The following is a 27,273-nucleotide window of genomic DNA, read 5'->3' as shown; positions in this document are numbered from 1 at the left end:
GTGGGCTAAACAGACTCTATGCAGAGACCTCAGAGCCTCTCTCAGATGCCACCTGCAAACAAGAGCAGCCTCTGACTCTGCAAAGGGAAGTGGGAAAAGGGGTGTGCAGGGAGGACTGCTGTTTGTCTCTAATAGCATCTCAGAAATTAAAAAAAATACCTTTTCCCCATGAAAAATAAATAGCTTTTCCAAATGAACCATGCATCCAGAAGGAGGTACTGAACTTGCTCTGTCATAGGTGAAACCAAATCTTGGTACATGGTCAGCTGAGCCCGCACAGCCTTTTCTGCTTAAAGGAAGGGATTGTCTTCCTCACCCTTAATGTGTTACATTTCGAGCCAGAAGCTCTGAGAGGAACCCATTACACCCAAGATAGCTCTGCTACCTGGAATGGCATAATATCAGCAGGATGGCTTCTGAGGTTGTGTTGGAAACAGAAAAAGGTTTAATAAAAGGCAAAATAACAAAGCTGTTACAGAGAAACCTGGAGCCAGGGGCAAGAGGTTCTTGCTCCAGCTAAAACACTCCACAAAAGCGATTATTTCCTTTATTCTCTTCTTTTTCTAGTGAATTACCTAGGCCAGACCTCTTGGCCTCTGTCCAATCGAGCAGCCCCAGGTCTGAGGTGAAGTCCCAAAGGTCCTATGAGGTCTTTATACCAAATTGAGGAGAGGAACTTCTGGGCTTTTTGCCTTTTTAAGCAGACAAGACAGTGACCAAATTATTCTTTGTCTGCTTAAAATTTGGTCACTCCGTCAACAGGGGGCACATCCCTACACACCCTGTTGTCTTTCTTTACCTCTCCACTTCCCCTCATCCTGTGAGATAACCTTTCCTTCTCCAGGCCCTTTGAGCCCATTCTTGTTGCCCACCAAACCCTTCAGTGAGCTATAAGAATAATTAGCCTGGCAGGATGTGATCCTAACTTCTGGGGTGGTTTCTGCCATCTTAGTGAGTTAAAGCCACTCAAGGTATGATACATGCATGGTAAGAAGATGTTAGATACAGATGGAAGAAAAAAAAATCTTTCTTTGAAGGGAATAACACAGTGCCAAAACCTAGTGAAGTGTTTCAATATCTTGCAAGAAATAAACGTAGGGTAATTCCCAGCCCTGACCTGTATTTGAATGACCATATTGTACCCCAGATAAAACCAGCAATACAGAAATGAGTAAAAATGAAGAGTAAAAAGAATAATTGAATTGCTTTGATTTTCAAAGAGGGGTTCAGGACAGCCCAACTGTGATTATAATGAACATCTTTTGTTTCCTCTGTGGGAGATCTGTTGGGATACAGTTGCCATAAAAATAGGGGCTCAGCAAACTGGTAGGACACAATTACAGGAACTGTGCCATGCTGCTACACAAAGCATAGTTCAAGACACAGACATAATATTTTCTTTGAAAAAGGTGGAGTTAATTGCAAATTTTCTTGGTTTCACCAAAATCTGCATCTTGGGTTCATTTCATGAAGCCTGAGCAAAGGAAATGTGAACAGCTGGGATACCAGAGGCAGAGTGAAAAGGAGAAGGAATTCAGTGCAGGGGAAAATGCAAAAATATAAACTGAATCAGGCTTAATACATCAGGGATGAACTCTGCCTTCACTTTTTAAAAATAATATCCCTTATCCTGAAGACACAATGCTGGATGTTATAAGAAAATTACTGTCCTCTGAAGCCTGATGTTTCAAAATAATGAAGGCTAAAGTCCCATTAGATGTTTGTTTAAGGACTAACACATTTAGCAGCTGTAAAACCTAACCATAATGTCTTGCTGTTAGTCCACTAAATCACATTATTCTCTAGCAGTGGGATGTGTTCTCTGTTTAGCTGCCCTGCCTGCCCCAAAACTAGAGTTTTCTCACTGAATTTGCCACTTGGTCGTACAGTTTTGCTCTAGACCTTGAATTTAGGGCTGTTCAAGAGGGATGTGAGAAACATCTTTGAAAGAGCTGATCTCCTGCCGGGTGGTTCAGGAGCAACACAGGCAAGACTTAGACTGACATAAGAAAAGGAACAGTTTTTCTTTTGTAAGAATTTAAGCAGCAAATAGTAACTCCTGGAATACAGAGCTATGGGACACTCATTCACTCCAGTGACACAATGCTCTGCCCACAGTTTACTGCTGTCTGCACCATGGCATGATGGACAGGTCAGAGGGAATGAGGGTTTTCTCCTGGTGGGCACCGTCGTAAAAGAAAGCAGGGTGCCCATGTTTCATTTACAATTTCAGCAGGAGTTTTGCTCTCTTGAACCCAGTGTGCTTTGGTCCATGGATCCTATCCAGTAGAAAGTTTCATCGTAGCTCAGCTACTCCATGAATCTGTGCTTGAGTGGACTGTTAAGTCTCGGTGTCCTGGCATTCAGGCTGCTGAAATACAACACCTTGAAGTCTCAAATCTTCATGTCAAGTTCCTCATTTACCTCAGTCACTGACAGGCTTTCATCTCATTCAGATAAGCTGCTCTCAGTGTTTAGGAAGTCATCCTTACAGCTAGCTAGCTTCTCTGCTGAGCCTCTTAGCCCAGTGACAGTTTTATACCTCTCTCCCCTACTGTGGATGTGTCAGACCCAGAACGACAATCCTCAGAACTCAAATCAAGAAATTGTGCCCCAAAGTTGTGAGTTTTGTCCAAAAGTTGTAAGCTCAGATAGATTACTTAGGGACAACTTCAATTTCCCATAGTCTGTCTTTCCCTATCAGTTGCTGGCTGGAGATCTGCGCTTTAGAAAGAAGGAAAGAACAAAGACATTAATTCCCTGCTCCAGGAGACAGACCTGCAAGACATCGGAAATCCGTAAAATCCTGAGCTGGCACCACCCCCAGCCCTGGGGTCTCAAAAGTGCCACTGGGTGAAGCCAGGCACCATAGCTCATCAGCACAGAGCAAATGCAAACTTTATTGTGTAGTCATTGTTGCTGGAAGAATTATCTATTCTTTATCTCTGCGAGAGCGTGAGAGATTAAGTTTGGAAACCTATTAGCAACCGTTGAAATGCCATTGTTATCATTCACTGTTAATCATCACGCCTGGCTCTAATGCACTTCATCAGACCAGTTGACACTTGGGCTCTAAATGAGAGTCAGCCAAGCGGGAGAGAGGTGGAAAATGCCCACGGCTCTTGCACGGGGCTGGCATCTTCTGCTCATGGCAGTTTTGAGTCAAATAAAGACCCCAGCAGCAGGGTGGGAACTCCTGGCAGATTCTTCCAGATCCCTAACTGATTATAGCTGGTCTTGGCAGTACATATAAATGGCACAGTGAGGTAGCATGAGCTCCCTGGCATGAAACATCCCACACAGGACTAACAGACATGCTGAGGAAGCCAGGCCCTGGTCAGGGAAAACGTTTCTCAGGGTCTTTTTGGAAACTCTTGCCTGCCAGCTGTTAATGGATGGGGCTGAACTGCAGTCTGCATGTTAATGAGCCTATTATGAGTGGCGCTTTATCTTGTGACAAAGGTGGATTTAATGGAGTTGAAAGGTTTCCCAGAGTAAATTCTAAATGTCCTAATAATGCAATGAAGACTCTATTAGTGTATTTATTAATTACAACACAGCCACGTTTCAGCAAGCTGTTTCAGCACCCCAGTATGTGGCTTTCCCAGTAGAGAAAGCTCACAGGGACATGTCCTGCAACCTGAAGATGAGAACCTGCAGTCCGTGTCACAGTCCTTCTAGAAGCCCTTAACATGGTGTTCCTTATCTTGTCTTCCACTTTTACTTTCACTCTACTTTATCTGGCAGTAATTCTAGCCTTGATGACTGTGAGGAGCTCTGGGGGCTTATCACCCAAATGCTTCAAAACACCTCCTCAGCCTATGTGTCACTGTCACAGTTCTGGAGTGGGATGAAGGCTCATCTCATGTAGATTTGGGCCATATCTCACAGCTCCCCAGGCACAACCCATTGTTTCTCTAGGATATTTTGATGGGGTTTTACCTGTATCATGAATCTTCCAGCAAAAGTGATGGTCATGTCAGCCTGCTTTTACAAGGCACTGTGGCAATGCACCAATTGTTATTCTTTGCATGCCTGGGCTCAGATCCTTTAAAGTTTAGGTCAGTCGCTGAGATGAATTCCTTGTCTCAGGACTGATGCTGTCTTTCTTACACTACTGGTCAGAGGGCTCTTCTATCTTAGATGCTCTGGCTAGGCTTCCATGAAGATTGTTCAGAGGAGAAAGGGACCATGATAATTGTTTTACAGCACTGTCAGACAGAGGACATCTTTCTTTGTCTTTCAGGCTATGATTTCTGTTAATAGTGAAGTGTGAATGACTGCAGGCTTTCTGTGGGTTTGCTGGAGCCAAGCTTTTGAACTCTTTCCTCTCCTAGGAGCTAGCACACTCAGAGGTGAGGAAAACAAGGTGTGCAATTAACATAAAATTCTGGCACAGTATCATGATTCATAGTATCACCTGGGGTTTTTTTTCCTGTGCTCATCACCTTTGTCTCTTATTGAATGGCATCTGTGCACAGAATACCTATGTTTTCAAGCTGCAATCCACATCTCATTTGGCAACCATACACCTGTTGAAAAAAAAAAAAAGCTAACACAACAGTTCACAACTTTTCACTGACAAGGAGAATGTGATCTTTCCTACCTCCACCAAAGACTCCAGCTGAGAAACTTGTGGTGAAAGGAGCTGCGCAGATCTATAGGAGATGCTTTCATTCATGCCAACAGGCTCATTGGTAATTTTTAAGAAAAGGTTTAAAAGTCTATTTCAGTTGGAAAAGGGGACTAAATAATCTCCTTCAATCCAGTTTCACTCCAAGCTCTCAGCTGCATTGTAATTAACTTTACTATCTGCAGCAGTATAAGAACATTTTCAGTCAAAATAAGAAATTATACTTCTTCTGTAGTACTGTCTATCCAAGGCTGAATTATCATATCATCCTACTGTCTGTTGCCTTCCTTGCTGTGAAGCAGCTTGTCCCTGCTGACAACAAGCAGTGGTGGGACAGAGAGATTCCATCTCCCTGACTCACTGCCCACTCCTACGCACTCTCGCTGTCACATTTGAAGACACCATGAAAGAGGCCATCCTGCATGACCCTTCTTGGTGGCAAGCATCCCTTGCTAAGGAATTACTGATCTCATCAGAGGTCCAGCAAGTTTTAATACTGTATCTAGAAGAAAAATGGCTGCATTTTGGTCTTTTAAAGAAAGAAGAGTGGAGGCATACCATAATTTCTCTAAAGCAAAGATGAAACTGCTCTGAACATGGAAAATGCCGTATTCAGATGAGTCCATGCCTGGACACAGATGCCATCATATAACTGTGAACTTCAACATCATCACAGAAGGGTATCATTACAGAAGGAGGTCCATCCTGATTAACGTAAGTTTCCACACTTCTGAAAAACAAAAGGACCATGACAGATCTGGGTATCTCTGTTCTACCACTCTTCTGGGGGTAAATTGCAAGAATCCTGGCAGACATCATGAAGGAAAAGATTAGCTTCCTGATGTTTGTCATAAGTGATCGGAGAGGCACATTAAACCACAAATAGAGCTGTTTGTATTTCTAAATCAATCCTAAACATGGTGGTTTTTTCTGGAACATAGAAATAATATAAATTAATTTGTCAGTTCCTGTTTAGATCCCAGCCTGCTCCACAGCAATACATTGAGAAGAGCTGGTTGAAATAATTATTCTTGACTTATGCAATCATTCTTTTTATTTCTGAAGGCTAATGGAGTGAAAACACGCTTTCCAGACCTTTGCTAATGACAGAGTCAGAAATAATGATCGGGGACCCTTATGTTCCTCTCATAATGAGGAAAGCAACACAAAATGATAGGGATGTGAGTCCTCAGCAATCACTTGTTCTTTATTTAAAAGGCAAATGGAGCATTCAGACGAGTTCTTTAGGTTAATGGAGCCACAAATAAGGTTTTGGGGCAAGAATTTTTCACGGATGATGCAATACAGGCAATCAGTTCTCTGGAGGACAGAATTATTTACAGATGTTGAAATTTCTCTATCACAGAGAGGCAACCTAAAAGCCAACACTGCGAGGACAAGCCAAATTAATCCTTCATTTCTCATTGCCCCAAGTCTGTGCACAAAGTCCCCTGTGGTGCAGAAGCACCACATGCTCAGCCTGGGTGTCTACTGCAGAAATGGTACAGGATGGTCACAGGAAATGAGAGCCCCAAATGATTCAGAGAAGGAGACATAGTAAATTTGAAAATCACTTCTCATATGCCTGTCACCTGAACCTCATGTCCCTCTGCCATGCACTTTCCTGTCCCCTACCCTTGCCCAAGCCCGGATTCTGACAACTAACCCAGCTCACACAGGACCCCCAGCAAAATGAAATGAGCCAGACACTCCTGTTCCACTGTTTGCTGGGGGTCATGAGACTGGACAAAGCAAGCCCAGGAGGTCCCTCAGAGGAGCCCTAAGTAGGAGCTCAGGCAGTTTATCCCACGGGAGAAGAGGCAGAGGTAGTCATCCACACAATCATCAGCTTCAGAGAGAAGGAGTAGATTATAGGAAGTCCCCCAGGCTCTGTGCTGATGGTCAGATGCAATTTCCTTAACATCTGCTAAAAAGGGCTGGAAGAAGTGAGAGCCTGGAAAGACTTCTTCCCTGCTGGGTCATTGTTGCTAAGGAGATTGTACCTGTTTCTTTCTCACAGGCTGGTGAAGGCAGTGGCAAAATGGAGCCCCCATAACCTTGGAATAGCTGTTCAGGTCCAGCTCTCCAGAGGCATCTAATTTTTCACTGCATCACCACATGAAGCAGGTTCATATTTCCTTTATAGTTCTTGTTGTAGTCATCAGTACTTCTGTAAATAGACCTGAAACAACATCCATAGGCTGGGGACTTTTAGGGAAAGGGGATTAACTCCTTGGTTGCTAGCATCACAAAAATTTATTTTACATCACCGCTTTCCTTTCTAGTGCAGCAAGAAGGGAACCACCTGCAGGTTCAGGTGGTTAAAAAAGAGTCCAAAGGCAAGTATGCCCATATCATTGATTATTCAGCAGTGGGAGGAGGAGGCAGTATATAATCCACTAATAAGTTCTGAAAGATGCATGATTAGTACAATTAACAGGATCTCATTCCTTTCAATATGAAACTATCACAAGGGGAAAAAACTCTTAACAATCACTATGGTGTTTATAACTGGGTATATATCAAGAAGCAATCGCCTGGACAGAAAGAGAGAATACTTCACAGATACATTTGTTTTTTATCAAAGCCTGCTAAGCCCATTAGGAAAAGAAATTTAAACCCATTGATCTGTCAGGGTTAACGGCAAGAGAAGCACGTCTGAGAAATTGGTTCAATATTCAAGACCCTATTTTAATAAAGCTGTTTTCCCAGGTTGTGATCTCATCAGCTCTCACAAGCTTAGTGGCAGGAGCTTTTTGAATGTGTTCAGTGGGGTGCCATGAGCATGTAGAGGAGCATCTTGAAGGGATGGGGGAGAGCTGACCGGTCCTGCAAGTCAGGACTTGAGCCCAGCACCCTTGTTGACATCTGGTGTAGTGATCCATGAAAAGAGACGTGGACACAATGTACTCTAAATCTGTGACCATAAAATTTTCCACAGGACTTTGTGGACTTACATTAGAGTTAGTGATGTTTGATTTCAAGGAGGAAAAAACTACTAAAGTCGAACATCAATCAATGGATCCATTTTTGTACATGCAACTTCTTTGTTAAGATTTTTGACTTTCACTCGAGATTCTGCATGAAATCATGATATTCTTAATAATTAACTGGAAATAGACACCCCCTGTATCATCTTTTGTATTATTCTGTAGAAATCTGAAGTTTTGATGCTGTAAAGCAAGTACAAGCTGGAGAAATTCTGCTGCTGTGACTTTCCCTACCCTGCCCAAGACAGTGGAGATGCTAATCACCCTTCAAACCTCACAGCATAAAGACTGAACCTTGGGAGTCTATTAATGAAGACCCAGCTGCAGTAAGCTGGGCTTGTGGCTTGGACAGATGGTATGAGGCTGCCCAAATAATGAACTGGGAAGGGCAGTTATCCAAGAAAGTGCTTCAAGTAACTTTAAATGCACATTTGACTCGGTGTAATTTATCAGCCAATGTATGAAACTTTAGTCACAAGCACAGCACCAAGCTCAGGGATGATGTGAGCTGCTTTAATCAGCTTGCCCCAGGTAGGAAAAGCACACAAGGAGAAGGGTAGTGTCAGCAGCAGAGTGACATGTGCTGAGCACAGAGTAGGTCTCCACAGTCACCTCCACCAACTCTGATTCACTCACTGCTGGTACAACACTGTCACCCTCACCTGTAGGAGACTAACACTAACATATGCAACCACCTAAAAACAGTCTGTGCTGGCAAAAAAAACATTTGCAAAACAGTCAGTGATAAGATCCAAGTGTATTACCCTAACAGATATTTCAAGATGGAAAAAAAAAAAAGAGGAAAGAAAAGGAAACAAATCATATGTTAGGGCTGTCATGAATAAGAGTTGACTGTATCAAAACTGGTTTCCCTGCAATCCAGGTGAATGACTTGGCATTTGGCAACATTGAAAAGCATTTTATTGAAATGGGCACTGCAGACTGCACCATCTTATCTCTCTGTGTAACCACTCTGTCCCCATCATTATTGGCTACTCCTTCAGTTTGTGTGTCATCCTCAGATTTTATCAGCAGCAATTTTATATTTATTTCCAGATCACCAGTAGAGAAATGGAAATAACACTGGACACAGACTATTTCCTAAAAACCTCACTCCCATCAGTCAGCATTCCCTACGTCTTTTGACTCAAGTCAAAATATTGTGCTGGGGCATGCTGAGCACAGTGCAAAAGCACATTATCTCTCTGCAGTCTCTGTTGACAACTGAATTTGTAATCACATCCAAAATGAAAGTGGTTCTGTTTAATAGGCTCTACCTCCCTGAAAGCTAAGTTGCCTGATATTAATTATATTTCCAGTTAGAACCTCATATTTCCCTGTGCGCTATTTTGCCAGATATTAATTTCAGGTTGTTCAGCTTATAACTATCTTAACTGCTCCTGTTGCACCCATCTGAAGGGGTGGCAAAGTACTGGAAAAACTTAAGACCTTTGCAGTCATCTGCAATATTGCCAGCACTCCTAGGCTCATTAAAAACAGATGTTTCCTGAGCCAACCCTCTCAAGACTCCAAATATATTTTGTCCTAATAGATAATGTTTAGCAGACTCTTTGGTTACTTCTTCTGGGAAGTAATCAGCCTTATCCAAGTCCATATGCTGTGGATTTTCAAATATGGAGTGGAAATAATGACATAAGGCCTTTGACTCCCTGCCTTCATTATAATATCTTTAATTATCCCTGGCTGATAATGCCAGCATTCCTACTGTTCCTAAACCTGCAGATAGTCCTCACTGCCTCTACCTTCTCTCACTAAATCAGAGGGTTTGTGTGCTGTGTTTAGCTGCTTCTGCTCCAGCAACCCCTTTTCTGCTGCCTCTCCCCCTTCTCTGACACCCCCCTCTGGAAGGATGTTGTAGTCAAGGAACAGCAGGCAAGTTCTGGAGGGGGATCCTGAAGGATGCCTGACAACTGCTCTGGGATTCAGAGGCTTTCTGCAATGGGGCCAAAAGCCCTGCCTGCCATTAGAAGGAAATTACGTGAAGACAAAATTTAAAAATTCCCATTCTTAGGGTCTCTATGCTGTTGTACAGGGTTTCTTTTTTCTGTCTGTAAAAAAAAGTAAGTTAATAGTTGGCACAGAGGCCATAACAAAGACAGGGACAGAAGTCATCACTCTAAACTATTAATTTTGTGTCTTTTTCCATTTCACCCATTTTTCTTTTTGCAAATTACCTGGTGCATCTTGTTTTTACTGCCACATGCACAACTGAACTAAAAGCTTTGCTCTCAAAATAAATATCTACTACAAGGAGAAGTTTGTTACTGTAATAGCACATTCACCACACACACACACACACACACACACACACACACACACACTGCATTGTAATAACTACAGCTGTGTAGAGAAATCCTCTTAAATCAAAGAAATACCACAGCGAATAATGAGAATGTTCAACAAAACCCTCTGAAGCAAACAGGGAAATAAAAAGATTGTTTGACCTTTTAATACTGTAAATACATCTGGAGTGCCCAAGGAATGGCTGCATCCCACAGCCTGCTGAACAAATACCTGATGCCTCTAATAACATCGTTTTCCTGCATGTGTCTGTAGCAGCCACATGGCTCCTCTTAGCAGCAGGACAGGACAGCTGGGATTATATGGAGCAGCATTTCCCAGCTGTTTTGATTTCTGTGGGTTTTGTTTTGTTTAGCTTTGGTTTTTCTTCCAGGAACTGTGTCCATTGAGAAGCTAGGTCGTCGAATGCAGCACCCATTTCTTCTCAGCAGAGTTAGGCAGTAGCAGAACACCAGGGATGCACACGTGCAGCCAGTCAAGGCCTACTTTGTTAGTCACGACAGCCTGAAGGAGCAGCTGCAGTGAAGCACATATCCCACTGGACAAGCTACACTTCCCTGGGAGAAGGAACATGAGCAGCCTGATCTCAGAGGTCTCCTAGTCCTGAAGAAACTGTGAGGGTTAGAGGGGAATTTTGATGAATGTCTGAGGTAATGGCATGTTCACCTCCTCAGTATCTCCATGTCAGGAAAGCAACCTCCATAGGTTTTGGGTTCACCCCATGCAGAAGTGGCTGCAGAAAGGGGGTTATTCATTGTCTGAGATGGGGGATGAGTGTATGCACTCTCCCAGGTACTTTCTAAGGACTTCCAAAGTACAAACTTGTCTTCTTGGTACAACCACACACAGGGCAAAGGCCACCAAGCTAATTCTGCTGTAATTATCATCCAAACTGGAAGGCGAATAGCTGTGAAGCTGCTTTGCTCTACTGAAAGGCTAATTTTCTGGGCACTGAAAGGTCTACTGGATCTCTGGAAGCTGAGTTTGTTACCTGCACAGAGCTGCACTGTGCCATGAAGACTCATGAGCTTGTTAAGAGAGGCCAAAGCACAGCTCTGGGTCAGGTTTCCAACACAGTTCTGTTCCCACTGAGTTAGGGTCTGTGAAACTCCAGTCCCAGGTATTAGTACCAAACTGTTTGGAAAATCAAGCCTGAAGCTCTTGAAATCTGCCCTTTTTCATGCTCTTCCAATTACTACTGATCTCCATATTTAAAAACCTGGTTGTGCTGAGGGGTGGTATGGTCAGGATGGTAATAGAAATAGATTTTTGCAGTCTTTAAAGCTACACTTGGTTGAAATGTTTTAGCCATCCTTTCCTGAAAGTAACATTAAGAATGAGAAGAAAATAGTAACAGGGTGTTTAAAATGACAGCCAGAGAAGGCAAAAGTGTTTCACTAATCTCTCATAATCTTCTGGCCATGTCAGAGGACAGCCATGACCTACTGAGACTGTCAAAATGATTTTGAGAAAACATCACAAAAAAGAGAAACTGTAGGAAATCAGGGAAGGAAGAAAACTATTATTTTGATGAAACTTTAATAAAGGGGAAAGAAGTGAAGAATCAGATGGCCTATTTTCACCCTGGAAAACATCATATGCCTCAAGGTTCCAGTCTGGATTCCACACTTTTTAATTTGCTTGTGTTTATGAACAATCTAAAAAGAACTGGAACTGAAATAGCAAAAATGCACCAGCCACAAATTTTTAGGTAGGTGAGTAATAAGAATTATTATGATGATGACATTCAGAAAGACCCTAGGCAACCAGATGACTGGCTCAGGTAACCAAATTCCAGTGCCAAAACACCAAAGATATGGAACATTGGAAAAGGGGAAAAAAGATACAAAGGTGACACAAGGAGACAGTCCAAGTCATCAATGTAGATATATCCATGCAGATTCAATCTGTGCACAAACAATAGCAGATAGCTAAAATTAATTCAAAATCTCAAAAATATTTGAGCAATTCTATGTAAGCACTACAAATCCAGCTGAAATCCTACACATAACATCTCTTCATAGGCTCTAAAACTTCCTCAGAGATACTGCACAAGTTAAATGGGGATATGGTTCCCATTAAAGCAAAATATTAAGAAGACATCCTAGGGAAAGAGCAGAAGAGAAGGCTATTAGCAAGGGTTAGGTTTAAAAATCACTATAATAGGAGTGCTACAAATGGTGCAAGGGTGAAAAGGAGGCCAAAGGAACAGGGAAGCTGGAAAAGCATTTTGGACTGACAACTCTTCCACTTCCAGGATGCCTGAGAGTCCTGGGTAAGGCTGTGCTGACAGAAAGGGTGAGTGGAAGGGTTAGTGTTGGGAGAGAGACAGGAGCTACTACTGCAGTTGGAGCAGGGCAGGAAAGGCTGCCAAGGGATGGGTGGTCTGCAAAAATAGCTTTCCTATAAGATCTTGCTTATCCTGACCATGACTGGGAAAACTGGGACAAAAGTCAGCCAAGATCAGCAATTTGGACTGAGATGTGGATCAGAGTTTGTGTTGGGAGAGGTGCAAATCTGTCTGTATTTTTGAGTGGGGCTGGAAGCTGGCTGCCAAACCAATGTTTAAGCTGCTGAAATAATTCATTTTCTGAGACCTTTTGTACAATAATATGATGAAAGAATGTGTAATCTTTAGAGTATACTCACTTTATCCCCCCTCCTTAGCTCATAATGTCAGGAAAAGAGACATGCAGTGAACAAAATCGCAGCAAAATCACCACAGATAGAAAGAAATATTAAATACCTTCTGCAAACAGGTGTTTAAGCCTATGTACTCATTGCTATAGCAGACCAAGGACACAAGGTGATTCAAAATGAAAATATATTTGTCTATGGATAACATTCGTTTCCAGAGTCATGGGAGTTAATGATAACAACAATTTTTAGAGTATATTAAATGCCATCCTTCAAGACTTAATCCAACCTCTAACTATTTTGGGATCAGGATGAGATCTAATGGGGCTTGAGAACAAGGTTGAAAGGATTGATTATCCTACATCTGCCTGCTGTGAGGTTCTTACATCTTCCTCTGAAGCATGTAGTGCTGGCCAGGGTCAGAGGCAGGCAGCTGGATAGGAAGGCACCCTGGATTAGCTTGTTTGTACTCCCCCTGCTCTGCCCTGGCTGCAAGCTAGGCAAGGTTTTATGTCTGTAATCCACAGCTCTCCTTGAGGAGCACAGAGGGCCTCTGAAATGCTAAACAACCCAGGGAAAGAAGCTTACCTGAAGCCATGAGTATCCCAGCAGTCAAACCTCTGGCACAGATTTTGGCTTCTTCCTCTTCTAAATGGCTCAAGGTTTGGATGTCTTTGTTTTCAGTCCTGTATCTGAAAGATAAAGGAATTAGCAGGATTTCTTTAATCTTTGTGTTCTCCCAGATAAGTGTATTAGAGGAATTTTGTAGGTTATGGAAATATTTATTTTGAATTAAAATTAAAGCTGCACCACACTGTGTTTATTGTATCTTAGTGTAGGGCACAAGTGAGGCATGCAATCTCCTATATCTGACTGCAGAAACATCATTCCTCTTGCCCAGGCCTGGATAAATGAAATAAGAATGTTTATTTTCAGCAAAACCCAGTTTATATCTTATTGTGATGCAGCACACACGGAGCCCAAAATGTCTCCTTAAATAGGTATTTTATTTTCAAAATTTCATGGGGAAATTGATTTTGGCTTTCAAGCAGCAAAGAACTAGAGGTGTAACCTAGGGCATTATGGAGTTGGCATGCCTGGTTACTGACAGAGGAGACCAATAATTGTATTTTTGTGTAAACTTCTTTTAGTGAACATAAGAATATCTGGTCTGGCTTTACCTGAGCTCTCCCTAGCCAGTTTCTTCTAATTTAACCAGAGGAGAGGTTGCTGCTACTGTCAAAGATAAAGAATATAGAAAAGGTGATAGTTAACAGGCAGACATGTTTCATCACTATGAGACTATCACTGTGTCCACAAAATTTCCTTCCCACCTCCAACAGAAATATAGTTTTCAGAAAAGATCAAGCCCAGAACACACTCTAAATCTCACAGGCAATGATTTGTAAACCAAGTGACCACATTTCTGGGGTGCAGTGCTCCTCTGCCTGAGCAAAGGGATAAAGGGGGAGGTGAGGAGTATGATATGAGCACCTTCCATCTCAGAACCTTATGGGGTCTCTCTGCTTCCTCCTCATGGCAGTGTGAAGCCCTCCCTGAACAGAGCAGCCCACAAGCAGCATAGCCCAGCAACAGCTGAACTACATTTTTACCTAACAACCCTATCAATTGTATCATAACCTTCCAAAAATCTCTCACTCTTAGCCCTGGCCCAGTCAACACTCAGGGAAATGCAATTTAATTAACCCTTTGTCACGAGGAGTCCATTCAAGTACCCCATCCAGATAAGCACTAATGTTGGCTCAGTTGTATTGCCTCAGTTTCTCTTGTCAGCCTTTTTTTTTCCCCCCTTCTGCCTTCGGTAATCTCTTTAGATTCAAGCACTAACCTCAGGCCAATTTTTTATTTCAAAGCTGGATTACTGCCTTAACTCCCTCTTCCCATTTTTCTACCACTTAGTTCAATGCTCTCTGACTGTGAGGATGTAACACAGCAACAAAGGACCAGGAAAAAAGGCAAGAGATTAAAGTATAAATGGATCTAAATACTTAATAGCTGGAAGGAAGAAAAGTGTGACCTACCTTAATCAGAAACAAAGTGGTGACAATAGGCTTCAGCTGGCTGTGTACCTAATTGTTTATTTATTTGGTTAGTTATATATTTATTTATTTTTAAGGCAGCAGGTATCAAGAAAACATACTTGAAAAGATTTCATTCAAATGTGGCTTCAGACAGGATTTGGAAGTTTTTTACCATTTGCAAACAATCGAGGCTTCATTCAAGGAAAAAAAAATAAAATCAGCTTTATGAAGACTAGCCCACCAGACAAAAGGCTGTCAAGAATTGTAGATTGAACTCACTGTGTGTAAATTATATAGATTTAAATACACCACAAGGATCTTTGTTGGCTATTCTTGAAACTTATCCACATGCCTTTAAAACTGCATCTTGAAGCTCCAGACTCTGGAGTCAAGAGATTATATGAGTCTCAGCTTCCATCACAAAGTAACACTGAATGTCAACAAGGTTCAGACATCAATAAAGAACCTCCCAACTTTCATCTATCTCTTTCTGACTTATGATTTTTACAAGCAAAGTTATGGGGATGGTGTACCAACTTGTCTTTTGAGTCGCTGGAGTGAGCAGTGCAGTACACATGGGGCTGCTGTAAATGTGCAGCTCTCTCAAAGCTGTTGGCTGCATCTTTTACTCTCCCTCCAGTTGCACTGGAAGAAAGGACAGAAGATTTGAATGGCCAGTGCAAACACCTAGACTTGCACCACCTCCTGCCTTGTGGGAAATCTGGGAGGAAGACTTGTTCTGCTGAGACTTCTTGGCCCACCCCAAACAGAGTGTGCCTTTGGGGTCCCCCAGACTGAAGCAATGAGCAGCTGAGAGTGATACATGGATTGCTTCAACCTATAACTTATTTGCTCCTGTCCTCTGAAGCACTGCAGCTTGACTCATCACTGTAACTCATCTCAGTAGCCTCTTGAGCTCTGAGCTAGATTGGGTTTCCTTTAACAAATCAGCCTTCTAGCCCCCATTTTAACATTAATTGATTGGAGATGCTTTTAACTGTTCCTTCTGGGTGTATTAATTTTTTACAGATTGAATTTGGTTTGATGAGGCAGGAAACCTGAAACTATTCCTGGCATCTCCTGCATACTCAGAATAACCACTCTAATGCATTCAGAGCAGCACACAGCAACAGGGAGGTAACAGAGCAGGGCTGGGCACAGGGGTCCAGAAGAAGTGGGGTAGGGTGAGCCTAGGTAGTCACCTATCCATTTCTAAAAGACATCAGTAAGTGATTGCTTACCCATTTCATCTTTATAATAAACACCCTCTTCCCAGCAATGCAGGCATTTTGATCAGGCTGGGCTGCTGACATTAATAGATATTAAATATACTCAGGAGAAATATGATCAAATGTTTGAAGTGTCTAGTAAATGTGCTGTTAGCTGCCCTCTCAGGGAGGCTTAGTGCAAGCTATTGTGTTTTGCTGAGCAAGAGAAAGGTTGGAATATTAGACAAGGAATCCAAAGGCAATTTTATCAGCAGTGTTATGCAGCCCTGGAACACATTGCTTTTCTATTGGAACCTTTTCGGTTACCGCCATCAAATTACTTGCTATTCTTGAACATTGAAATGCCATTTTGCATTTTAAACCCTCCAAGCTGGCATGTGTAAAGGATTACTGTGCAATACCTCCTTCTTTTGCCACTGTGGTGAGGCTCTGGACAGGGCCAGGCTTTGATGCCCTGTTAAACCAGACAAAGGTTTCATCCTTCCTGCTCACCCAGACAAGAGTGGGAGAAACATTTAGCCAAATTCCTCTGTCACATAGCCCTACTCAGGTCAATGTTTAGCCCGTAGATGAGGTTTACTGATTCTATTCCTAGCAAGGTACCCTGAATCACCAAATAAGCTTTGTCCATCTCAGAGAGTGGTTGTTTCTTCCCACAAGATTTTCTATCCTTTTATTTACAGAGATGCAGTACCAGCAAACCCCAACATTACAGCTCAACTGTTCTGCTCCGGGAGCAGAGAAAATAACAGATGAGAAGATAATTGCCAGAAGAGAAAGAGGGTTGGCCACACCAGAAGTTATATAAAAGAACATCAGGAAAATAGACTGGGAGAAGATCCTCCCTGAAAAATATATCTCTGTCTATTTCTCCTCTGTTTTTCAGCTTTTGGTTTCATAAGAAGGAGCTTGAGGCTGCTCCTTCCTCTTGGCACAGGAGGGATGCTATGAGACCTCTGTAGAGTAGGCAATGTAAACACTCCCTTGCAGATGTTTTCTCATCCTTAAATCAGCATCTCTGATGAGTCCTGTAGGACTCTTCCACAGGGCTATAAAAGGGAAACCAAGTGAAAGTGAAAAGCCACTTTTTTTTTTTTTTTTTTGCAAAAGGCCAGGTTTCCCTTAGGGAAAAATTGCTGTAACATTTTACAGAAGAAATTCCATTTATTACTAAGTTACATAGATTAGTGACATGCACAGTATTTTTGGAAAGCATCCTCATTCCTTTAAAACTTCCCAGTGTATCCAAATAATACATATACAGCCATGTCTGGACTAGATGCAGTCCTTCAAAATGCTTCTCTCCAGCCAAAAGCTCAATTCAGCCAAACTGAAAGACCAGCTTTTATTTTGTGTGAAAGAACCCACATACCATTCTTGAGGTATACATCCACACCTTACCTGAGGTGGTCAGTCCCAGGAGCAGCCTGAGGCCTAGGACATCCCTGAGACCCAGGAGTCAGTCCACATCCAAAGCACCCATATAGATGACTTGAATTTGTCCTGAATTCAGTCCTGTCTACCTTTCCAAGAGGCAATGCTAGTGCCTTGTGAGGAAGGACTTGGACCATCTCATCTGTCCAATCAATTATGTGATGCTGCTCCAGGGCACAAGGAGGACAGCAGAGCCAAGCATCATGCTCTGGGGTCCCTGCACCCACCCAGTACTCAGCACCTGTACACGTTCCTTTAGCACCTGTACATGTTCCTGTACATGTTCCTTTTCTCCCTCCTCCCCACAGCTTGGGCTAAACAGCTGAATTAGCCCTGAAGTAGCCCAAGGCAGTGATTCAAAAGGCTAAACAGGTAGTGCAGTTGGCTTCATTCTGGGCATTGAGATTAGTCATTAGTTGCTCATGATGGTCAACAAGGAGCTGGCCAGGGGACTACAGAGGATTTTAACCCAGTGTTCAAGCATCAGCAGGTGCCGGCTTTGGTGAAGCAATGGTCTCATTGAGAAAAGCTAGTCCTGGGCCCTCCTGTTTTTTAGAGCAGCATGCTTATTTTAAATTCAAACCTGCTGTCTTTTTCTGCTCTTCTTTTTCTATTGCTAAAAATGGTTTTATGTCAGATCTTGATGGATATGAATTGTCTGCCATATGTTGTTTCCTTTCCTGACTGTTATCTCCATATGTCAAATGTACTTGGATCTGATGATCTCCATACAAATGATAACAAAACAAACAGACAAGGAGAGGCCAGACTACAGGGGAAACAGAATCTCTACCAGAGAACTGAAATACCAGCAGACAGCCTTTCTACAGGAGACTGTACTGTTTACATGCTGTCACTCAAAAACAGTGACTCCTTCTAGGCACTCTCACACATTACTTGCTCTGTGCTTAGACAGGATGTGTTCAAGGGGAAATTCCCTGGGGATCCACCACCAAGCTTAGGATATACAGAGTAGTGAGAGACATAATAAATAAGGTTTGTTTTGCCTCCAGCATAACTAGTGCCAGGCTTTTAGAATTCGGGGGTTTTTTCCTGGTAAATTGGGTAAATTATCAGAAGTGCCTCAAGTGACTTAAATTTACCAAATATTTGGTCTCTTAAGTCCCTTAGACACTTAAGAAAAATGGATCTTTTCTATCTTAGTCACTACTTTTCTCCTTTATTTTCTTCTTACCATATTGCCATTTTTGGGTTGTCTTTGAGACTTCTCCCACTCTCCAAGACAGCAAACAGCAAGGCATATTTAGAAAACACAGGATCATAAATACCTCATAATAAAAGACAGTGTAAAGTTGGAATCCTACCATGTTGTCTCTAATTGCTTTTTCCCTAATGGTCCCAGTTTTGCTTTTCTAGAAAAGACACAGGAATTGCTGCTCATCCTTCAGGCTGTTCCCCCCTGCAATGGGCATCTGTGAACATGGGAGTGCTTGGTCTGGCCAAAGTCTCGTTGCCATGTCTGTTGAATAGAGGACAGGATATTCCAGGGAGACTGGAGACCCTGAGGACAGGTGAAGCCTTACTCCACAGTGCTTTCCTCTCCTCTCTGTGATGGGAGCTTTCTCTAAGGCAACACAGATCCAGAGCCACGTTGTGCAGCTCCTGTGACCATATTGAATCACTGTAAAAGAATCATCTTTCCAATGGGAAGCATACCTGTAGCCCTGCCTCCTTCCTTCTGTGCCCAGACTTTCCTGACACAGTGCCTTTCTTCCTGGCTAAATCCACAAAGAATGAAATTGTTCTTTACAGGCCAAGGTAAATTTGTGCAGCTCCTGAGAAAGAACCCACCAGCAATGTAAAAGTTAAAAACCATATTTCAGGTATGATAGCTTTTGACTGTAGCTTTCCTTTTGATAGCTTTCTTCAAGTTCTACATCTCTGAATCCTTCTTTTCTTTCTTTCTTCTCCTCACAGTTATTGCCTTGCTGAGCTGCTCAAGAAGGGAAGCACAGTGTTGGAACAGAAATCTTTCCAAGGTTAGAGAAGACACCTTTCACTTTAACGAATGACAGTCTCCATCTGGTTAGCATCCTTCTCATGTGTCTGTAACAGATACAGGCAGAATTGATTATCTTTACTTCAGGCCTACTAATTAAAGCCCTGCTCTGATGTAATGGTATCACTAAAATTTTCACTTAGGTCATCTGTGTTTTTCTGTGGATCCTGGTTTTTTTTCCTTCAAGACAGAGGCGATTATATTTAAGGGAGTGAATTTTTTAAGGGAGACCAGATAGCAAAGAAATGAAAGGAGATAATGAGTCCAAACAATCAACACAAAGGAGTTTTATTCTAGGAGACCTAGAATAATTCAGGTTTGAAGGGATTTTAGGAATCCATCTAAACCAAGCACAAGCTCAAAATAATCTTCAAAAGCAGTCAGGTTGCTGAGGGCCCTGTCCAAAAGTTTTGAAAATCGTCAAGGATGGTGATGCCAGCCTCACTGGAGACATGTTCCAGTGCTGAATTGCACAGTTTACAGGCTAATCCAACAGGCAAATAAGGGGATTTGTGGCTGGTATCTGTCTTGAGCTACCCTTTCAAGGCAAAACATGGAAAGCAGGCTGCTTATGGCTGCTATTTGCTTGGGACTCAGCATCTACCCAAGAAAACTTCAAGGCCCTGAAGAGGAGCTGGTAAATTGGTGTTTCAAGCTTTCATTTACCTACAAAGCATGTCAAGGATGCTAACTCCTTGGGAAGTGTAACTCAGTCTGTACAGGTATTTGGTGAGCAAGTAGAGCGGAGGAAAAAAGATCTGTAGCAATTTGCCTTGAAGGACTGCTCCTGTGAGCCCAGCACTTCCCAGAGCATCCCTCATCAGAGGGCTGGCCACACTGCTCTTCAAAACCAAGAGGGTTTAGGGACTCACTTATCACTCATCATGCTACCAATGTTTCATTAGCCTTACAGTGTTACACAGACCTACTTTGCTAGATAACATGGCTGCAGCAAATTTCCTTCCATCTGTCCCATAATCTTTTCCAGGACTTTACTGAGAGATCCGTGTCCACAGTACACTCAAGGAGGCAGTCACAGAGGGTACAGGCAGAAATGAGCAGCAATGAGCAATCCAGGTCAGAGGAACAACAACCAGGTCGTGCCAGCTTCAGTGCCAAAGTGGACACATCAAAACTGTGCTCTGAGTGCCGAGCCATTGCTGAAAGAGATCTCATTGGAGTGAGTGCTGATGCTTGTGTGAGCAATCAGGCACATGAAACAGACTGAACCCTTCAGAAAATGCCTCTTTCTAAAACTCAGGTTGCCACTAGCTAGTTTGAGTGTGGTTAACAGAGGTCAGAGGTTCCCTGTAGCTCCTGGGTGAGCTCCTCACTTCACAAACCTTGTCACCATTTGCTTTTGTGACCATGGTGGTCCCTCAGACCTTTCTCGTCGAAGGAAAGGAGATTGCAGCAGACCCTTGAACAGTCAGGGAAAGCTGAGATGTTTCTAAGAAGTTTCAATGCACATGTAGAATATTTGTCAAATTTACTAACACCTAAGATAAAAAGCTTGCTGTTGGCTCAGCCAATACTAAGCAGACTTGTTGGGTTGGCTGTCTTCTACTTTTTGTTGTTACTACTTGTGTATTTAGAATATTAAAAAAAAAAAAAGTTGATCTAAACAGAGTGAATAGACAGTACAACATGCTTGCACATAGTGCAGTTTTTCTTTGAGTAATTTTTGAACCAACCTCTCAAGTCTGAGATAGTATTTAGCAGTACAGTTCACACTTGTTAAAATTCAAATCTTCAGGGCCACTTGCTCTTAAGCCATAGAAGTATGCTTCTTGGAAGTGCAATATAAGTAAAGAAATAAGAGACATAATTCAATGTAAATACATAATTCAATTTAAATTCAAGAAAAATGACCCTGGCTAATTTTTCTTACCCATTCAGCTTTCCAGGACTCTGGCCTTGTGACTGTGCTTTGACAGGTGCTCTGAAAGCAGCAACCAGTTAAGAAAAGACCATTGGAATATGGGAAGGGCTGGAGACCAGGAGGGATCACTTTGAGTGGGCTGTGACCACCCCAGCATTAGGGCTGAAAGAAAGCAACAATTTCAGACCTTCCTTCACCACAGCCCCAGTTATCAGAAGTCTGTCTGTCTATAAGGATTTACATAGTAAATAACTCCTAGTTTTGTCTCTGACCATTAAGTACCACTGTTATTGCCCTTGGGGAGCACTTAATGTCTCTATCTATTTTAATTTCATATCATTTTGCACTGGTTCTTTAGAAATGCAATTTCATGCATTGCTTTGTTTCAGTCAATACCATCTAGACAAATTGAAGTCACTACATAAACAAGCTCCTTAAAGGTAATAATGCCCTGCGATGAAAAGAAAATATTTGACTGCTTCATATGCTTGAGCAGGAAGGAATTGAAAGGACCACTACCAACATCAGACAACCTCACCATTTAGTTTTATATTTCAAGAATTTGATTATGTTTTGTTGTCAGACTCTTGCATCTCAATTCAGTACTGTTTTTGCCAATATACATTGCACTTCAAAGCTGCTGGTGTAATTGCTTCTGTTTAGATGGTGCCCTTTAATCAACACAAGGCCTTGCACTACAGACAGCATATGTGGAACTCCTAGAAAGCCTTGCCAAGCCAGAACATTCACAGGCTCTAAAAAAACCAGGCTTCTCTGTGAGTGGGAAATAATAGAAATCATAAAGCTTCCCTAATTAGTGCATTCAGTTTTGGTGCCATCTAAAGACTGAAGCATGTAAGTCTCCATGTTTAAAATTAATTCTACAAGGCAGAGAGGAATCACTGTAGTGCACAAGCAGAACCAGGAAAGATGAGAGAGGAGGAAAGGGAACAGCAAAACGACCGTGGCACTAATGATTATGGCTAATAACAAGATGTTGCAAGAGCTAAATTGTCCAGAGAGAGAGACAGAATGTGTGTGTGTGTGTGTGCATGTGTGTGTGTGAGAGAGAGAGAGAGAGCATGGGACTAGAATCAAAGGGGTTAACTCCCAAATCTCAGGCGCTGAGCAAGTTTTGAGCAAGTCTTTTTAATATAAATAACTTCTTAAATGAAGTTTCTCTTATAATCTATTTAGTCATTGCAAAACAACTGTTCACAGGTTTTAGGGGTTTTTTTCTGAAATTAATTCACCATTTGAAATTGGGTCTGAAAACCTGTTAATTAATTCAAGTGATCTACAGTTCATTCACAAGGTGTTTTTGGAAAAATTCAGTACCTAAAATTGCCCTGGTTTTGTATAGATTTCTAGATAGATTAATATGCTTCTCTATCCCTAGCTGCTGTGCCTTATTAATTGCTAACACTGGTTTTCAAAGGCAGAATGTATTGCAAATTTAAAATTCACTGTCTGAAAAAAAAATCGCACACCAGCTAAAATTAATGGTAAAATGTAAAGGATGAAATTTTTCCCTTTTCTGAAATTTCTGGGGGCAGAAATTTCTGCTCTTGGGAGCTCTGGCCTCCAGCTTCCCTCAGGAGAATATGGAAGGGACAATGATAACAATGTCTCAAAACAACAAAGGGCTTGCAAACATCACAGCAAAGGACCAGAGGAATCAGTTTGTGGGAAAAGCAGCAGTTTGAGCCTACATCTCTTGACATGAGACACATTTCAGACAGGTGTTTTGCATAAATTGAAGAGTTATCCCAAGCAAGGACAATCCCAGCAAATTAATTTGAAATCACAAATGTTGATGGCTACTTAATGAAAGGAATCCCTGAAAGTTTTGATATTTCTATAGTGTTAATGAGTGGAGGTATCCTGAGTTTAGGTGGTACCTTTCTTTGCACAAATGAAGGATGGTCACATTCCATCCTGGTAAAGCAGTACATCTCTAAAGCCCCCAATATCTGGGATAATGACAACAACACAGATACTACAGCACATGAATGCAGCTGCTGTAGTTTAATTTTATTAAGTGACATATAAGGAGGAAAAAGTAACTTCTGCATGTATTTGAAGGTCAGAGTTGAAAAAGGGCAGTGTAAATGGTACCTAAATATAACAACATGTCTGTATCGTGCTAAGCAAGTCAGAGGATCTGACTGCAACACAATGAGGATTCACACATGCCATACATCTTCAATACATTACAGGTGAGTTCCCTGATTCAGCTGCTCAGATGGATATAAAATGTGAAGTATCATTTTAAAAAAAGAGTTTCTAACAGTGCAATCTGCCAAGCCAAGGGACAGAATTGCCAGAAAAGGGGTAGAACTCACAATTTTGAGATACAGACATTCAGCTTGATAGCTGCTCTGTCCAGAGGCAGCTAGAGGGAAGGTGATTTGGTCTTTTCCGTGTATAGCTATGATTTTCTAGCAGCCAGTGTTAGAGGAAAAAAGAAACTTCTGTTTTTCTGAGGGTAAAATAAACCACTCTTTCAAATTCATTTCTATGGCAACATCGATGGCTCCCAGAGAATGGGACAGTGTGTCCTCCACTCCACTTTGTGCCCCTTCTTCAGGCAACTCTTCCCCTGCTCGGCACCTTTTTCTGGAACTTATTGCTTCCTTGTCAATGGCAAATCTACATCCATCACTGCTGCTGTAGGTTATGGCATCAGGCTTGACTCCAAAATCCATGGAGGCAGGACTGACAATAGGCAATAATTTAAATTAATTGAGATTTCCCTCCTCATTTGGAAACAACTCAGGGAAAACATAAACCTTGTCATGTTTGAAAGACGGCTTAATACTACACTCCTGAATGAGACATGACTGAGCCTTAATCCCACTGAGTGAAACTTGACCTGTTTGTATTAGAGGTTTATTATTATTATCTCTGATATTTCTCCCACTCTAAATCCTATGTGCATCATTTACATGGGATTTTTAAATGGCAAAGCAAAATCCATTTGGAGAGACATTTTCCCATTTTAATAACATTTTCACACACATCAGCTAAGTCAGTCACTGTTGCAAGATCAGCCTCTTCAGTGATCAAAATTAAATGCCAGCTGATCTCCTGGGAGGCTACAGACTGAGCCCAGCACAGCAAGATGCTGTGGTAGGTACTGATGCTCTCAGTGAATCCCATCACTACTTATTCATATGTTTAGCAATAATTAAACACCATGTTCTTACAGAAATCACAGGATCCTAGTCCAGCAATTTTTCCTGAGGAAGTTTCTTTATATTCTGAGATCAGACTTCAAACCACCTCACAAAGTGCCAAGTTAGAACGTCCCTCCACTGTGGATAAGGTGAAGAAGTGGCCCTGAAGTTAACATAGGAGCTTAGAGGCATAGATGGGAGAAAGATGGTTCCTGTCAGGAACCTAAGAAGTAGATGTCAAATTTAGGCTTTGCTCTCATTTGGACAAATTCAATTATAAAGCTTCTGTTTTTCAAGAAGGAGCAGAATGTAACTTCCCTTTTTTCTCCTCCCCACAGAACAGGTCTCTCCCTGTCTCTCCTGTAAGGAGCTGAAAGGAGAACTAGAAAGATCAGAGTGCAACCTCCCTAAGTCATGTTCAGCACTGCCTGGCTTAACCACAGCTGGCCTGGGTTCATCCAAAAGAAACACTGGGGACTCTTAGCACCAGCCATGTCTTTTTACAGGTAAGGTCCTTCTTCCTAAATGCTGTGATCACATATATCATGCTCATTTCCTAAGGATGATAGCCCACAACAACAAACAATTCAGGAACCTGTGCCATCAAAGACCTATGGATTTGAATTGACAGAGAGTATATACATGTTCTTCTGAGGACACCAGAAGGAAACAACCTCACTTCCAGAGGCAGGAAATACTCTCATGTCAGGGGTTCTTCCACAGTTACTTCCTCCTGTCATCCCCCAAGAATATCTGTCTTCTTGATGACCTGAGCCTAAGCCCCTACACCTCTATAACAGAGAACATTTGCTGCTGTGAGAGCAATCCTGAAGGGAGGGTCATCCAGAATTTTTTACAGGACTAGAAACCATTTCAGAGAAAAAAAAACCCAAACAAAACTCAAATGTGCAGTATCAATGTATAATAAAAGGCCTTTCATTCTCTCTGAGGTTTGAAATGGATCAGAGGTCACACTAGCGTTTTAATTGTGAGTGTGTGCAGAGTCCTTCGTTGTTCGTTATGTGCTGCAGTTAGAGGTGATCACAAGACACCCAAAAATTATTGAGGGTGCAAACTGGCACTGCTATTGTTCCTACTTGGGCTTGGATTTTGAAAAACTAAATTTTGTTTGCAGGTTGCAAATGAACAAGGTCATGGGAAATGCTATTTTATACCTAGTATCTTTCTATCTTTATGCCAGTTTTGTTGCATGGGGATTGTGCTCAGCCTCAGTAATCGTGTCTTCAGACAAGAGGCAGAAGACCTAAGGAAATGTGCTACCATATTTAAGCATTTGCTAGTAACATTCTGTGATTGGAACTATTATAGCATCTGAGCTAGTCTTGCTTTGCACCTTGCACAAGGCATTCATGCTTGAACAAAGAACATACAAAATGCTACTCTTTGGATTTGGCAGCATGTTATAGGCATTTGGTACAAGCATAAATTTCACTGTGAAGTGCAAGGCAACAAAGAATCCAATCTCATTCACTCCAGAAAGAAAAGAGGAAAAAAAAAGAAGAGTATTTTGCACTTACCTAATGATAAAATTTGCTAGGGCTGAAGAGCCCCCTTTTTTTTTTTTCTTTTTTTTTTTTTTTTTTTAAACGCTCCTATCAGCCTTGCTTTTAAAGTGGAAAGAATGGTAGCTGAAGGCAACTAATAGCTTACAGGGTCAATCTCAGCAGTGGGATTTGAATGAGGAGATGAAAGAAGTCTAAAGAGAATGAAATCCCCAGACACAGAACTATGATCCTTTTGGGAATCGTTCCCGTAGGGCCACTTAGCAACAGGCCACCATCCAAGCACAACACCCCTGAGAGCAGAAGAAAAACTTTCTTCTTTGTATCTTGCCCTCTCTGTTGGAAATACTGTTTTCAGCTTATTCCCTGGGGAGTCAGAGGCTCATCAGGAAGAAATGAAGCTGGCCAGTCTGGGAGTGATTGTGTCTCATGTTCTGCAAAGGCACACATTTCTCTTATCCCCAGGAAGAAAATTGCCTCATTTTATATTCAGATTCAAATGTACTGAAATTATAAGCAGTAGAATAATTACGTTCAACATGACACACCAGACCTGACCTTAATAAGACAGCCTGGTGTCCTTAGCTGTTATGGGACTGGCTCCTTCTGTTTGTAGACCTGGGGGTCTTTTCCACATTCTCCCTCCAGTAAAAATAAGTTATGTGCTTCTTGCATCATGACCATGTGTGACCCAGGGGCTAAAGCAGTAACTCATTCAGTTCTGTTTTGTCTGAATGCTGGCTTGGCCAGTGCCACTAACACAGATACAAAGAAAGTAAACATTTACTTAGAGAGAGTAATAGACACAGCTGTGGAGTTATTTTTAACCCTTATTAGTTTGGTGCTGAATTTTAGCAATGCTAGAAGAAACAGTGACACAATGAATTGGCTCCACTGGAATAAGATCATACCTCTTTCACAAAGGTATTTGGCATCAAAACCTGTCACAGACCAAAATCTACCAGCTTCTTCACTTCTGACCACCAGATCACATTGGTATTCCAGTGCTAGCCCCATCTCTGCCAGTGCTGCTCAACCATGACCCACAGGCCCTACTATTATAGCATCAAGCAGCCCACACTATGCAGACAACTCATTTTTCTGACGGAATAGGTGTAACACAAAACCATCACACCAGTTGGAATGGCTCACCTTGTTTGGAAACCTCCCTGTACATAGGAGATGGAAAGCTGCAGGATCGGAAGGAGCAGGAGGAACAGCTCTGTCCAGGACATATCCTTTGGAACCTGCAGGTGTGGTTTTTAATCCCTCTTTTCCTTGGGGATCAGTTAATCAAAAGTACATAAGAGATGAAAATCAACACATCAGCTTTCTCCTCAGTAACAAGAGCAGCTGGAGAGAAATGTGTGGATATAACTTAC

General features: G+C 42.0%; 1 long non-coding RNA gene across 2 annotated transcripts in view; it reads right to left on the bottom strand.

Moving 5' to 3' along the window:
* LOC139589296 (uncharacterized) overlaps positions 1–27,273 on the bottom strand; it is a 38,161-nt gene that overhangs the window by 5,616 nt on the left and 5,272 nt on the right. The window contains exons 2-3 of one of the 2 annotated variants that reach the window (XR_011678990.1): positions 13,171–13,274; positions 5,192–5,363 (exon numbers count right to left, since the gene is read on the bottom strand). This is a non-coding gene — a long non-coding RNA (uncharacterized lncRNA). The remainder of the gene's footprint in view (positions 1–5,191; positions 5,364–13,170; positions 13,275–27,273) is intronic. The other variant, XR_011678988.1, reaches the window with a different exon arrangement.

The sequence above is a fragment of the Agelaius tricolor genome, unplaced genomic scaffold, assembly GCF_023055355.1.
Source record: "Agelaius tricolor isolate 1412-34295 unplaced genomic scaffold, bAgeTri1.0.p SCAF_1, whole genome shotgun sequence".
NCBI lineage: Eukaryota > Metazoa > Chordata > Aves > Passeriformes > Icteridae > Agelaius > Agelaius tricolor.
The sequence above is the reverse complement of the archived record's forward strand: the minus strand, read 5'-3'. Positions and strand labels throughout refer to the sequence as shown.